Here is a 16,194-nt window from a genome sequence, read left to right on the forward strand (position 1 = left end):
GAGCTACTTTATCTTTCAAAAGAACTGAACCACTGAAAATAACTGCAGTGGGTTGGTTCTATGATATAAATTTGAAGTTGAAATTCTCTGTTGCTTAGCAATTCAGTCCGAGGAGTATACCTAAGAATAAACTCTCAAAAATATACAGTAAGAGTATAAAAATATCTGTGGAAGCATTGTTTGTAGTGGAAAAAAAATAGAAAAACCTAAAAACCACTTACATTTATACCAACAGGAGACTGGATAAATGAAATGTTATTTATTCAGAATGTCGAATATTATGCAGAACTGAAAACTAACATTCATAAATGTCACAAGCATAACAATGAATGAAAAAACAAGTTGCTGGGAAGAGTTAAGATGGTGGAGGAGTAGGGGACCCGTTTTTCAGCCGGTCCCCTGAGTTGGGTTGGACAGGTACCAGACCAGCCTGAACAACCACGGAATCAGCCTGAGACGCAGAAAGATACACCTGGATCTCTACAAATGAACATCTCCAGCGCTGAGTATTGAGGTACGAAGCGGGGAGCTGTGAAACCTCGCACAGATATTAGAAGATAAACGGAAGGGGGAGGGAGCCACCGCCTTCGGGCACCGGGAAGCGGTAGCCACCTGCACGGGGGAGCAGGCGGACTCACGGACGGCACCCGCGAGAGAGCAGACTGAGACCGTGAGTCGGGAGTGCGTGCCACTTCTCACGGAGCTCGGAGCTCCAGTGCGCTCACTGGAACCAGACTGAGACCGGGAGATCCGGGAGCATGTGGGGCGGCTGGCGGCTGGCAGCGTTAGAAACACAAAGGACAGAGACGCGCCGGCCCTGGAAGTGAGGGCTGGGACGCCGGGTGTGGGGCGCACATCCCCGGATGCTGCAGGGTTGAGCAGCACCAACAGAAACAGAGTTAAAGTGGCCAGAACATTAGTAGAGAACGGGCCGCAATCCCTCTGTTCTGAGACAGAGGCTGAGATTCGGCCACTGCTGCTCTGACTCTCAGAAGAGGCACAGCAGACTGCCAGGGAAAGCCACCAGAGAACAAAAGCCTGGAAATACCGGCTCACAGTGTGCCCACTCCCATCCCCCCTCTCAGGGGACACAGAGACTCTACCCAAACAGGGTTGCCTGAGTATCGGTGCAGCAGGCCCCTCCCCCAGAAGGCAGGCTGAAAAATCAAGAAGCCCACATCCCTAAGGTCCCTATAAAACAAAGGTGCATGGCCTGGGTCCCAGTCAATAATTTGGGCTCTGGACAACCCTGCAACCTCTCCTCATCAGAATGAGGAGGAGGAGAAATCCCCCCCAGCAAAGAAAAGACAATGAGTCTGTGGCCTCTGCCACAGAGCTAATGGATATGGATATAACCAAATTATCAGAAATGGAATTCAGAGTAACAATGGTCAAGATGATGTGTAGACCTGAAAAAAGTATTAATGAAAATGTTAATGAGAATATAGAATTTCTAAGGGTGGAAATGAGAGCGAATCTGGAAGAAATTAAAAATTCTATGAGCCAAATGCAGTCAAAAGTAGATGCTCTGACGGCCAGGGTGAATGAGGCAGAAGAACGTATCAGTGAATTAGAGGATGCGTTAGTAGAAGAAAAAGCTAAAATAGAATCTGGACTCAAAAAATCCACGCTCAAGAATGTAGGTTACGGGAGATTACTGACTCAATGAAACGTTCCAATGTCAGAATCATCGGCATCCCCGAGGGGGTGGAGAAAAACAGAGGTCTAGAAGAGATATTTGACCAAATTGTAGCTGAAAACTTCCCTAATCTAGCAAGGGAAACAAACATTCGTGTCCAAGAGGCAGAGAGGACCCCTCCCAAGCTCAACCACGACAGACCTACACCACGTCACGTCATAGCACAATTCGCAAATATTAGATCCAAGGATACAGTATTGAAAGCGGCCAGGGCAAAGAAATTTCTCACGTACCAAGGCAAAGGTATCAGAATTACGTCAGACCTGTCTGCACAGACCTGGAATGAGAGAAAGGGTTGGGGGGGGGCATTTTTAAAGTTCTTTCAGAGAAAAACATGCAGCCAAGGATCCTTTATCCAGCAAGGCTGTCATTCAGAATTGATGGAGAAATAAAGACCTTCCAGAATCGCCAGTCATTGACCAATTTTGTAACCACGAAACAAGCCCTACAGGAGATAGTAAGGGGGGTTCTATAAAAGTAAAAAGCCCCAAGATACAGAACAGAAAGTCACAATCGATAGAAACAAAGACTTAACTGGCAGCATGGCATCATTAAAATCATATCTCTTAATAATCAGTCTCAATGTAAATGGCCTAAATCCTCCCATAAAACACCACAGGGTTGCATATTGGATAAAAAGAAATGACCCATCCATTTGCTGTCTACAAGAGACTCATTTTGAACCTAAAGATACATTCAGACTGAAAGTAAAGGGATGGAATACCATCTTTCACGCCAATGGACCTTAAAAGAAATCTGAGGTAGCAATTCTCATATCAGACAGATTGGATTTTAAACTAAAGACTATAGTGAGAGACACAGAAGGGCACTATATTATTCTTAAAGGATGTATCCAACAAGTGGATATAACAATTATAAATATCTATGCCCCCAACAGGGGAGCAGCAAGATACACAAGCCAACTCTTAACCACAATAAAAAGACATATAGATAAAAATACACTAATAGTGGGAGACCTCAACATTCCACTATCAGCAATAGACAGATCACCTAAGCAAGAAATCAGCAAAGAAACAAGAGCTTTGAATGCCATACTCGATGAATTGGACCTCATAGATATATATAGAACACTACACCCCAGAACCAAAGAATACTCATTCTATTCTAATCCCCATGGAACATTCTCATGAATAGACCATGTTCTGGGTCACAAAACAGGTCTCAACCGATACCAAAAGATTGAAATTATCCCCTGCATATTCTCAGACCACAGTGCTCTGAAATTGGAACTCAACCACAAGGAAAAATTTGGAAAAAACTCAAACACTTGGAGACTAAGAACCATCCTGCTCAGGAATGACTTGATAAACCAGGAAATCAAAAATCAATTTAAACAATTTATGGAGACCAAAGAGAATGAAAACACAACGGTCCAAAACCTATGGGATACTGCAAAGGCAGTCCTAAGGGGGAAATACATAGCCATCCAAGCCTCACTCAAAAGAATAGAAAAATCTAAAATGCAGTTTTTATATTCTCACCTCAAGAAGCTGGAACAGCAACAGAGGGACAGGTCTAATCCATGCATGAGGAAGCAGTTGACGAAGATTAGAGCAGAAATCAATGAATTAGAAACCAGGAGTACAGTAGAGCAGATCAACAGAACTAGAAGCTGGTTCTTTGAGAGAACCAATAAAATTGACAGACCACTGGCAAGACTTATCCAAAAGAATAGAGAAAGGACCCATTTTAATAAAATTATGAATGAAAAAGGAGAGGTCACGACCAACACCAATGAAATTGGAAGGATTATTAGAAACTTTTATCAACAGCTTTATGCCAATAAATTAAGCAATCTGGAAGAGATGGAGGCCTTCCTGGAAACCTATAAACTACCAAGACTGAAACAGGAAGAAATTGATTTTTTAAACAGGCCAATTAATGTTGAAGAGATTGAGTCAGGGTTAAACAACCTTTCAAATAACAAAACTCCAGGCCTGGATGGCTTTCCTGGGGAATTCTACCAAACATTCAAAGAAGAAATAATACCTATTCTCCTAAAGCTATTTCAAAAAATAGAAACAGAAGGAAAGCTACCAAACTCATTTTATGAGGCCAATATTACCTTGATCCCCAAACCAGGCAAAGACCCCATCAAAAAGGAGAATTACAGACCGATTTCCCTAATGAATATGGACGCCAAAATCCTCAACAAGATCCTGGCTAATAGAATCCAACAGTACATTAAAAGGATTATCCATCATGACCAAGTGGGATTCATCCCTGGGATGCAAGCGTGGTTCGACATTCGCGAATCGATCAGCGTGATACATCATATCAACAAGAAAAGACTCAGGAACCATATGATCCTCTCAATTGATGCAGAAAAAGCATTTGACAAAATACAGCAATCCTTTCCTGATTAAAACCCTTTAGAGTGTAGGGATAGAGGGTATATTCCTCAATCTAATAAAAACCATCTATGAAAAAACTACAGCAAATATCATTCTTAATGGAGAAAAGCTGGAAGCCTTTCCCTTAAGATCAGGAACACGACAAGGATGCCCACTCTCACCACTATTATTCAACATAGTACTAGAAGTCCTTGCAACAGCAATCAGACAACAAAAAGGGATAAAAGGTATCCAAATCGGCAAAGAAGAAGTCAAAATGTCTCTCTTCGCAGATGCCATGATACTCTATATGGAAAACCCAAAAGAAGCCACTCCCAAACTATTAGAAGTTATAGAGCAATTCAGTAACGTGGCGGGATACAAAATCAATGCTCAGAAATCAGTTGCATTTCTATACACGAATAATGAGACTGAAGAAAGAGAAATTAGGGAATCCATCCCATTTACACTAGCACCAAAAACCATACATTACCTTGGAATTAACTTAACCAGAGATGTAAAGGATCTATATTCTAGAAACTATAAATCACTCTTGAAAGACATTGAGGAAGACACAAAAAGATGGAAAAATATTCCATGCTCATGGATCAGAAGAATCAACATAGTTAAAATGTCCATGCTGCCCAGAGCAATCTACACTTTCAATGCTATCCCAATCAAAATACTGATGACATTTTTCAAAGAACTGGAACAAATAGTCCTTAAATTTGTATGGAACCAGAAAAGGCCCCGAATCGCCAAGGAACTGTTGAAAAGGAAAAACAAAGCTGGGGGCATCACAATGCCAGATTTCGAGCTGTACTACAAAGCTGTGATCACAAAGACAGCATGGTACTGGCACAAAAACAGACACATAGACCAATGGAACAAAACAGAGAACCCAGAAATGGACCCTTGGCTCTTTGGGCAACTAATCTTTGATAAAGTAGGAAAAAACATCTGGTGGAAAAAAGACAGTCTCTTCAATAAATGGTGCTGGGAAAATTGGACAGCTACATGCAAAAGAGTGAAACTTGACCACTCTCTCACACCATACACAAAGATAAACTCCAAATGGACGAAAGACCTTGATGTGAGACAGGAATCCATCAAAATCCTAGTGGAGAACATAGGCAGCAACCTCTACGACATCGGCCAAAGCAACCTTTTTCATGACACATCTCCAAAGGCAAGAGAAACAAAAGATAAAATGAACTTGTGGGATTTCATCAAGATAAAAAGCTTCTGCATAGCCAAGGAAACAGTCAAAAAAACTAAGAGGCAGCCCACGGCATGGGAGAATATATTTGCAAATGATGCTACAGATAAAAAACTGGTATCCAAGATCTACAAAGAACTTCTCAAATTCAATACGTGAGAAACAAATAAACAAATCATAAAATGGGCAGAAGCTATGAACAGACACTTTTCCAAAGAAGACATACAAATGGCTAACAGACACATGAAAAAATGTTCAAAATCATTAGCCATCAGGGAAATTCAAATCAAAACCACACTAAGATACCACCTTACTCCAGTTAGAATGGCAAAAATTGACAAGGCAAGAAACAACAATGGTTGGAGAGGATGTGGAGAAAGGGGATCCCTCCTACATTGTTGGTGGGAATGCAAGTTGGTACAGCCACTCTGGAAAACAGTGTGGAGGTCCCTTAAAAAGTTAAAAATTGAGCTACCCTATGACCCAGCCATTGCACTACTGGGTATTTACCCCAAAGATACAGATGTAATGAAGAGAAGGGCCATATGCACCCCAATGTTCATAGCAGCATTGTCCACAATAGCTAAATCGTGGAAGGAACCGAGATGCCCTGCAACAGATGACTGGATTAAGAAGTTGTGGTCCATATATACAATGGAATATTACTCAGCTATCAGAAAAACGATTTCTCAACATTTGCTGCAACATGGACGGCACTGGAGGAGATAATGCTAAGTGAAATAAGTCAAGCAGAGAAAGACAATTATCATATGATTTCTCTCATCTATGGAACATAAGAACTAGGAAGATCAGTAGGGGAAGAAAGGGATAAAGAAAGGGGGGGTAATCAGAAGGGGGAATGAAGCATGAGAGACTATGGACTCTGAGAAACAAACTGAGGGCTTCAGAGGGCAGGTGGTGGGGGAACGGGATAGACTGGTGATGGGTAGTAAGGAGGGCATGTATTGCATGGTGTACTGGGTGTTATATGCAAGTAATGAATCATCGAACTTTACATCAGAAACCAGGGATGTACTGTATGGTGACTAACATAATATAATAAAAAAACATTAAAAAAAAAACAAGTTGCCAAAGGCTAAATACAGTATAATACCATTTATATAAAACTTTTAAAATGCAGAAATAGCATGGCTTGGAGATATATACAGAGCACACCAAAAAGAGGTATGCTGGTAAAATAAACACCAAGTACAGGAGCGGTGGAGGTTAGTGAATGAGAAAGTTGATCGAGGAGAGGTAGGTAAGGGGATTGAAATGTGTCGGCAAAGTTTTGTTTCCCAATGCAGTCAGTGGCTACGCTGAGGTTTGCCCTATTTTTCTCTATACATTTTTTTCCATGTTAAATACTCACTTTTTGTAACTTGAGTTAGAAATTCAGCATTTAAAATTAATTTATTTTAGCTCTTCTTGGAGAATGATTCATAACGAAAGCATGGAGACATTGGGAGGGTTTGAAGTCGTCTTGTTGAGAGAGGATTGTAGGTGGGCGGAGGCGTTGGCAGTGGAGGAAAGTAGCCCATTTTGTGATATATTTTGGAAGTCGAAGCAGCAGGATTTGTTGATGACATGGTTGTAAGAGATGAAGTACAGAGAGAAATAAACGAAGATTCCTAGATTTGTGGCCGGAGGAACTGGTGGTATCATGAGAGAGTTGGGATTACTAGGAGAGGAGAGGGCTGGCGGGGAGTGTGTGGGGGGCAGAGTAACAGACTGAGGGTGTCATTGTGTGTTACAGGGAAGGCAGGCTGCCGAAGAATTCATCCAGTTCATGAAGCAGTTTGCTATTTTAATCATCTCTTTAGGATTTTAGGGTTTCTTTTTAAAAATAAATTTGTATCCTAAGAAAGAAGCCAAACCAACTTAGACACTACTAGTATGAATGTTTCTACAATATTTAAAACTTGTTAGGAATAAATGTGACTGACTTATGAAAGCATATCATTTCCCTGCCTCCCTACTGGCATTGCCTAAACCATTCCAGACAAATGTTGAGGGCAGTGATGGAAAGGTATTAATTCAATTATTGATGAGCTATCTATTCTTTTGGTGGAGAATGGATTTCCTCATGCTACAGAATCCCTTACTTGTGTTGCTTCTTCTTGGAGTAATTACACGCCTACGCATAATGTAGGCAACCACTCCATGAAACACTGAAAGAACTAATGAAAAGATAAGGATCATATCTGTTTTATAACTTTAGGTTTTCAAGACATAACTAAAGTTTCTGTTTTGCAAAAATGTCCTCATTAAATTTTAGCAGCACTCAGCATCCTTATCTTTTAATAAAATGAATTCCTTTCTACAATATGTATCTGTTCTTTAATTTTAAAAATTAAATCAGTATAAAACTTCTTTCTCTTATGTTGTAAAAATTCAGCTCTTTTGCATTCTATTCTATACATAATACATTCCCTTTTGAAAATTCTGTGTTCTCATACTGGTAATTTAGAGAGATGGCTATGGATGTATTCGAATTAAAATAGACAATCAGTTTCTAAACACAAATGTAATTACCCATTTTCTTCACCTTTTCTCACATTGTTCCTTTTCTCAGTCTTCTCCAGCCCCCATTTATTTCTCTCTCCAATACTATTTTTTCTAAAAGACCCAACCTAAAAATCGCCTTTGTTGTCAAAACTTATCTAACCTTTTCATGTAGAATGAATCTTTTCCCCTCGGGATCACCATCACACCTTATTTTAAAACATTAATGCTATTATCATGCCTCCTTTTTCTCTCATTTCCTCTCTTCCATTAGTTCTGAGAGGATGAGGACTCTGCTTTACTCAGCTTCATATCCCCAAAGCTGGCACAGTGCTTGACAAATAGACAAATAAGGTTATACTGAAGGATGTTGAATGAATGAAATTGTATCTACCTTTGGAGATGTTTTTCTCAATTTCTTGCTGGTGCCTGAATTCCTTGGTGAATAGATGAAACTTACCATTGAGCAGAGATTAAGGGTTTAAGGTGGAAATGTTTGGTTTGGCAATACGTTGACTGAAACTTATTTATACTAAAGGGTAATGAGTTGATTAGTCGGCCATCCTACATAACTAAAGCATCCTCATTCTAGTTAAGGCAGAGAAGATGGATTCTGGCATTGGAAGGTTGAGGAAAGGAAACTGAGAAGGGAGGTGGGGGTTTTGAGACATAAGAAAAGAAGGGTAGCATGTCCTCTCACCATTGTGGTACCAAGGAAGTGTAGTGAGTAGGAGGTCATGGGGAAGTAATATGATAAGGTGATGAGGTAAGACTTCTAGTTAGAGGCATTTGAGATCTTATCCTAGCTCCTCCACTCATCTCGAAAGCGGTCAAAGTACTTACCTCCCTGTAATTCAGTTTAACTCTTCTATTAAAGAGAGTTGTAAGTTGTTTTTTAATACTGTTGCAGGAATTAAACGAAAATGTAAAGTGCACGGCTCAGTTTGTGGACATAGTAAACACTATTTTATGTAAAAATTATCAATATTAGTATTATTTTAAACATTATTAGATGCTCAAAAGAAACAGAGTAGATTTGACAGGGATAGGGAAGGGTACAGAGAATGGAAGGTGAAGTTAAGAGAAAATAGAACCTCAGACTTTTTAGAGTTGCTCTGAGGAACATTCAGTTTACATACAAATTAAACCACGGCCATCGTGTTTTGCATGGCACAATTCTCTCCACAAATATGTATGGGGTTCTTTCAGTGTTCCAGGCACTGTTGTGGGTGCTAGGGATACAGCAGTGAATAAAACAGCCAGGGATTCCTGGCTTTGGGGAGCTTACGCCAGCAGGCACATTAGTATGATGTATGTACATGTGCAACGTAGTGAGAACATTGATGGCCTTTGAACCACATCACACATAATTAAAACTGATTTAACAACTGAAATATTTTTAACAGGATCACCTTCATTACAATGGATTTCATTCCCAGAGAACTAATTAGTAGAGGCTATGATTGCCATGTCACAAAAGTGTCAAATACTAACAATTATATTACAAAGATGTCCACTTAAGTCTTCAATATTTGAGGAGGATAATGAAAAGTTACTAAAAATGATTATTTTGCCTAAAATAATGTAATTACCTAAACATGGAAATGGTTACCACAGTATAGAAGAAAAACCTATTTTCTGATTAGCTTGTCAGGCCAATTTTGTTATTCTGTTGATCAATATTGAGATGTCTGCCAGATACTTACAGTCTCTTTTTACGTATGTGTCTTAAAAGCATTTATTCTCAGATCACTCAGACAGCAGTGGAATTATGTTTGGGACAATGGAAAGAGGTACACAGTGTTCCAGTGCTCCAGTGTTCATTTGTCATCTGCAAATTGCTGCCAAGTGGTATCAAAACACCACAGCAGCAGCCCAAGGTAGTCACTACTCACCTGGACATTCATTAATCATCTTACCTTTTAAAATCTAGTTGGGATATTTAGCTGAAATAGGTGTGGTTTCTTATGATCCTGTATTTGTTTGGGAAAGGTTGGTAGCACTAATTTCAGAGTTTATGGATCTTAAATTCCTTTGAAAATAAAAAAGTTCACTTAAGAATTTAAAATACCATCTACTCATTGTTTTATCTATCATCTATCTATCTATTATCTATCTATCTATCTATCTATCTATCTATCTATCTATCTATCTATCTATCATCTATCTATCATCTATCGATGTATTTTTTCTTTTTTTTAGAGAGAGAGTGCATGCGTGCTCCAACAGTGGGTGGGGGGGATGGGAGGTGGTGCCAAGGAGAGAGAGTACCTTAGTGGGGGCTCTATGTCACGGGGCTCTATCTCATGACCATGAGATCATGAACTGAGCTGAAATCAAGAGTTGCACACTTAACCCACTGAGCCACGCAGTGGCCCCTACTTATTGTTATATTTTAATAGATATATTCGCTATACCAGAAAGAACCAAAATCTTCCATATGGAATCTATATACTTTAGAAGCAAAAGAGGATCTTTTCAATAAGAGTACTTTTAAGAGGTTATCTATCTTCTTCAGTTGAGAATGATAGGCCACAGAATATTAAATATTAAATTTGCAATGTGTTTATTTAAGTTACTCATATGTTCAACACTTATTTTATGAAAAAGAGAAGAGTGAGTTCCTACATGTATTCATTAAGCATTTTTTAATGCCTATTGTGTGCAGGGCCTATGCTAGGTATGAGGGTACAAAGGTAATTGAATCATGAAGAAAAGGGAAGACACACACGTAAGTGAATAATTAAAAATTATTATACTTACCACAAAACAAGAAGTGGTAATTATGTATGTGATGGAGGTGTTCGTTAATGCTAAGGTTGTAGTGCTATTGCAATATATAAATGTATCAAATCAACATGTACATTTTAAACTTTCACTAGGCTGTATATCAATTACATCTCAATAAAGCTAGAGGAGAAGAGGTCTATTAGGCTGAGAAGTTCTAAATTCAGAAATTATATCTACCCTTAGAATTCACATGACACACTCTGAGAATGGATAGCATAAAATGCCAGTCTTTGAGACATTTTTCTGAACCAGGATATTTTTGTGCTAATCAGTGCTGCAATTGAGTTTTAAAGTATATTTAAACCGAGAGTGGAGCAGAAACATTTTTAATGAAGGCTTTATGAAGATTTACATTTAACTTAACAAGAAAGCTTACTCCATTCTCCCAGAGATTGTTAGAGTAGATAGCTCTAATTGATTTGCTGTCTCATTTTGCCTGATTTTTCATAATTATGAATCGTTTTTGCATTCTACGGAGGATTTTAACAAGGTTTCTTAATTTTTTTTGTTCTTTTGATGAATTATTTTAGAAATATAGTCCCACTCTGAGTCCTAAGTTTCAGTGTTTTTGTTTTTGTGGTCCTTTTGCTGTGTTAGTTTTGTAAACTATCCATGTGGATTTTTTCTGTTGTGCAGTTTCAACCGAGGTAAACCTGATTCTGTATTTCACCCAAAGAGAGAAGAAAGTTTTCTCATCTATAAACAGAGATGCTAATATGTTGTGAGTCAATTTTTGTAGAACATATAAAATAATGTCTGGCACATAGTAAGTGCTACAAAAATGTAGGTAAATAAAACAGAATATACATTACTCTTGATTTCATCCACTGTGTCCTTGAGTGTTACGAGCTAACCTCAGTTAGCTTACTCTCGACTTCTTTTTGGCAGATGATGGTAGCCATCATGAAATTGTTGGGGGGCAGGTTAAAATGAAAGCAGGTTTGGGCTAAGTTATACCACACATAGAGACATTTATAAACTAAATATGTTAGTAAGATAACATAAAAACAATAGAAAATAAAAACAAAACAAACATTTTACACTACTCATATTATAGTCTCTAGAAGATACAGTTCATCATCCACTGAGGTGTTTTGAACCTGGAATGAATGGTTTGCTGGAGCCAAGTGCCAAAATTCTAGAAACAAATATTTCAGTCTTGTAGCATTCTCTGACACTCAAAATTGGGGCTGTGAGTTACTAGCATCCGGGGCAAAATTTGAAGAGGTGCCAAAAAACTTAGTAATCAAGAGAAATAATATTTAAGTCAATATTTTAAAAAGCCAAAATGATGCAGAATAATTTATTATGAGCAAAACATCAAAATTTTAAGTAAAGACTGTTGTTTGTTTACATTTCTGCATGATCGTGCAACAAAAAAGTCATTTCTGAGTAGCTAGTGGTTACTGGCCTTTTTATGAAGGCTAACAATGGCATCTGTCCCATTAGGCCAATGCAGGGTTTTATATATGGTCATATTTTTTATTATAGAGATTCCATTAACTTTTTCCATTTGGTTCAAAATATGGGAGAACATTTTGGTAATTGCATAAAAGGACACAATTGCTTTGTTACTGAGCTCAGGCTCTAATATGGCTGGACAGGGTACCACTCAAAGCCCTCAAGAGCTCATTTTTGAAGGCAAAGAGGGTAAAGTTTTAGTCTAAGGCATCATCCCTAAAGGCTGCTGACCTTTCTAGGCTCTTCAGCCTTATTTATGTAGTAGGAGTGAGTGTCTCTTAAAAAGTACATGCATAATTATCTATGTCTGCCTGTCTATCCATCCATCCATCCATCCATCCATCCATCCATCCATCCATCCATCCAACTTTCTAGCCATTCTATTTTAGCTAATTGAAATACTTTGAATAACATTAATTTAACCTTTGAGAGTTCATTTCCAACATTCATCATGCCAGTTCACGGGCCATTGTTTTGACCAATAAAAGCCCATTTTTGCAACTGGGTGAAAATTAGCAGAGCAACAGCTTCCTGATTAGGACTAACACTGACCACTTCCAGGTCCGTATTCTTGATGGAAAGTTAATTGATCCTTTAAGCATGTGAACTTTTCGATTACAAATGGCCTGCCGCTAGAGTTGAAGCTTAAACTAAGTGACACATACACAACACAATGTGTTTGACGGGGGTATTTTAGTGTAAGTCACAGTGCAACACTGAATTTTAGTCAATATATTATTTGATCTAAAGTTGGCATATTGCTGCTACCTCCTAGGCTAATTTAAATATATGCCAAACATACAGAGAATGGGGTTCTGTTTGACTTAAGCTGATATTTTGTTTCTACTATTTGGTTTTCTGGGATGCTAAAACACCATAATTATGGGACAACGCATAATTTTTTCTGTAGTATTTGGGCTCATTCTACCTCTGTACACATAATTTTTTTTTAAAGATTTTATTTATTTATTTGACAGAGAGACAGACAGAGAGGCAGGGGGGTTGCAGAAGGAGAGGGAGAAGCAGGCTCCCCACTGAACAGGGAGCCCGATGCTGGGCTGGATCCCAGGACCCTTGGATCATGACCTGAGCTGAAGGCAGACACTTAACTGACTGAGCCATCCAGGCATCCCCACATAATTTTTTTAAAGATTTTATTTATTTGAGAGAGAGACAGAGAGGTGGGGGAGGGCATAGGGAGGGGGACAAGCAGACTTCCCACTGAGCAGGGAGTCCAACACGGGCCTCGATCCCAGCCAGGACCCTGAGATCATGACCTGAGCCTAAGTCAGACACTTAACTGACTGAGCCCCCAAGTGCCCCAGTACATATAATTTTTTTAATGAAGACTACATCTCCCACAGTTCTACAAACATTTCTCCTCTCTATTTCTTGCCTACTTATTTTCTGGGGGTCTTCGTCTAATTTTTTTATAGAAAGAGATAGATCGATTGAGGATGAAGGAAACTAACACTCAGGTTTCTGCACTCTGGCTAGAGAAAGGTATAGGGTTTGATTTCTGGTTGGTAAATACCATATGCTTCTGAGCCAGTGGCAGACAATGGGGTCGGGACAAAAGTTTTTTTCTTCTTTCAAGCCAGCAGTTTGCATTGCTTGATTGTACATTTTACAGAGATGGGTAATTTTTCTTCCCAACTAGTTATGAGTTCAAATACTTTCCAGATTCTCACAACAGGATGATGCCTAGTCCTGGTTAATTAATTTAGTCTTTCATCAAGTATTTATGGAATTCCTCCTTCATACTAGGTGCTGTTTTAGGCACTAGGGATACAGGAAAAAAATATCCCTGCCTTTACGGAGCTTAAATTATTGTTGTGCCTTCTGATTTTATTCTGAGTAAGAATTCATGGGGCAGCAGTCTGATGAACTGCTAGACAGCTGTCATATTACACTGAAGTCCAACACAAAACATTTTAGGCATATCTAGTGAACTTCAGTTTTTAGGGTTATTATCAGTTTAATCTATTCTAATATCCATAAGTTACCCCTTAATAAGATAAAATATTTTAAATAAAACTCGTATAACATTTCACTTATTTTTCCACGGACTTTCAAAATAATGTACTTTTTTAGCACTTTAATATTTCATAAGCATTTTAACCTATCTGCCACATTACTTATGGGCAGAGTTGACTCAGAAAGATTGAATAACCTTCCCAGGGGATATACCCAATTAAATAAAGAAGCTGAAACTCAAGCCCAAGACTTCTGACTTTCAAGTTCAGTCCTATTTTCATTATACCAGGCAAGTTTGTAGTTTCCAGGACTTTCCACAGTGATGCATGATTCATCATATTCACAGCACAACCAATAATAAACTCTTCCACCAAAACAATTTTAGTTATATATTTCACAACTGAGTCAGATGATGGATTTTTTCCAAAATTGCATGTCGGTATTTCAAAACATTGTGTTTATTCAGGAAGCCTCTTGTGTCTGTCCTGTTAGATTCTGCCTGTTTTGAGAGCTCAGAACCAGCACTCCTCAGATGCTACACGTCTTCTTAAGGAAACACTCCATGGTTACTGATGAGTTGAAAACACAACCAACACTAAAGCTGTAGAATGTTGTCTCAACCTGTTTCTGTTAAATTAACACTTCTATTGTATATCTTGGTTTCCTTTTTCTCCTGACCAAGATGTAATTTAGGAATCATGAAAGAAAGAGTTTATCCTTTTTCCATTGCTTCAGAGTATGTAAAATGTAACCTTTCAAGTGTAGGAGAGCTTTTTTCAATCTTGACTTTTACGTATTAAATGCATCGTTACTTTTAATATGTTGCTAGAAAACTTTCTTCTATCTTTTTTTAACAGCTCATTATATATTTAATGGAGCTCAGTCAATTATCCATTTAACACAGTCTATTGAGCATCCATTTTATGCAAGCTACAAAATTAGTTCCTATATACCTGATTATTCCAGTTTACGGAATGATTTTCAAATTTCTGCACTGTTTCTGGGCTTCCAGAGCATCTATTTAAAAAACATCCATCATTTAGACATCCATCCACCAATCCTTTTGTTCACAGTGGAAAACTCCTACAACTGCATGAAAAAATAAGGATTGTACTGGAAAACACACACACACACACACACACACACATACACACACACACCATATAATATATATATATTGCCACAGAACTTTCTTAGGAAGCAATAAATAATATAACCGCTGCACACACATGCACTTACACACACATTAAGGTATCCTCATGAGAGCAAAGGCTTCCCACTCAAAGATAATGTGAGCAGGAAAAAAATATTTCTGTATTGTTTTAGGAAGTCAGTTAAATGGCGTGTTCAATCGAATTGCGCAGGCATCTCTCCATATATCCAAAGACAGAAAAATGAGAAATGATAAAATCCAAATCTCTTTTCTTAGTTTCTACCAATATAGTTTTTTTTCAAAAGCTACTGAAATTACTTTTCAACCATCACGTAATAACTATTTCCAGCAAGCACCACTGATGGATGCTAAAATGCTAAAACTATGATCTCAAAGTATCTCCTAACAGATTACAAATTAATCACAAAAATTAGGAGACTAACTTGCTCATAGAGAAATCTGGCAGATGCCACCTTAACCATGTCTTAATCTTTAAAGTCACTAACAAACAGCTGGGCATCCTGTTGTGATTCACTAATGACACACTACCCCTGCCTAAGATGTGTAGTGTGAATGAATGCACACCTAAGGAAACATTGGACAAATCCACATTGAGACACATTCTGTGAAACAGCTGGTCCATAATCTTCAAAAAGGTTAACGTCCTGAAAGCAAACAAAAGACTAAGGAATTATTTTGGATGAAAGGAAACCAAGGAGACCTGACAAGTAAATGGAGTGCAAAGTCATGGACTGGGACAGAAATTTCCAAAAAGAACATGATTGGGATAATTAGTGAAGATTGAAAATAAGATGTATATTGTATAATATTGCATTCATGTGAAGCCTCTGCATTTGGTAATTATCTGTGGTTAGGTAAGAAAATGTCCTTGTTCTTGGAATACACACTGAAGTATTGAAAGGTAAAGAGCATGGTGTTTGCAACTGTCAAATAGGTCAGGAAAAAAAAAAGCAACCTAGCATACATACACACACACACACACACACACACACACACACACTCAAATATATATATG

This window comes from Ursus americanus, chromosome 11 (genome assembly GCF_024610735.1).
Source record: "Ursus americanus isolate L20-20 chromosome 11, mUrsAme1.1.p, whole genome shotgun sequence".
Classification (NCBI taxonomy): domain Eukaryota; kingdom Metazoa; phylum Chordata; class Mammalia; order Carnivora; family Ursidae; genus Ursus; species Ursus americanus.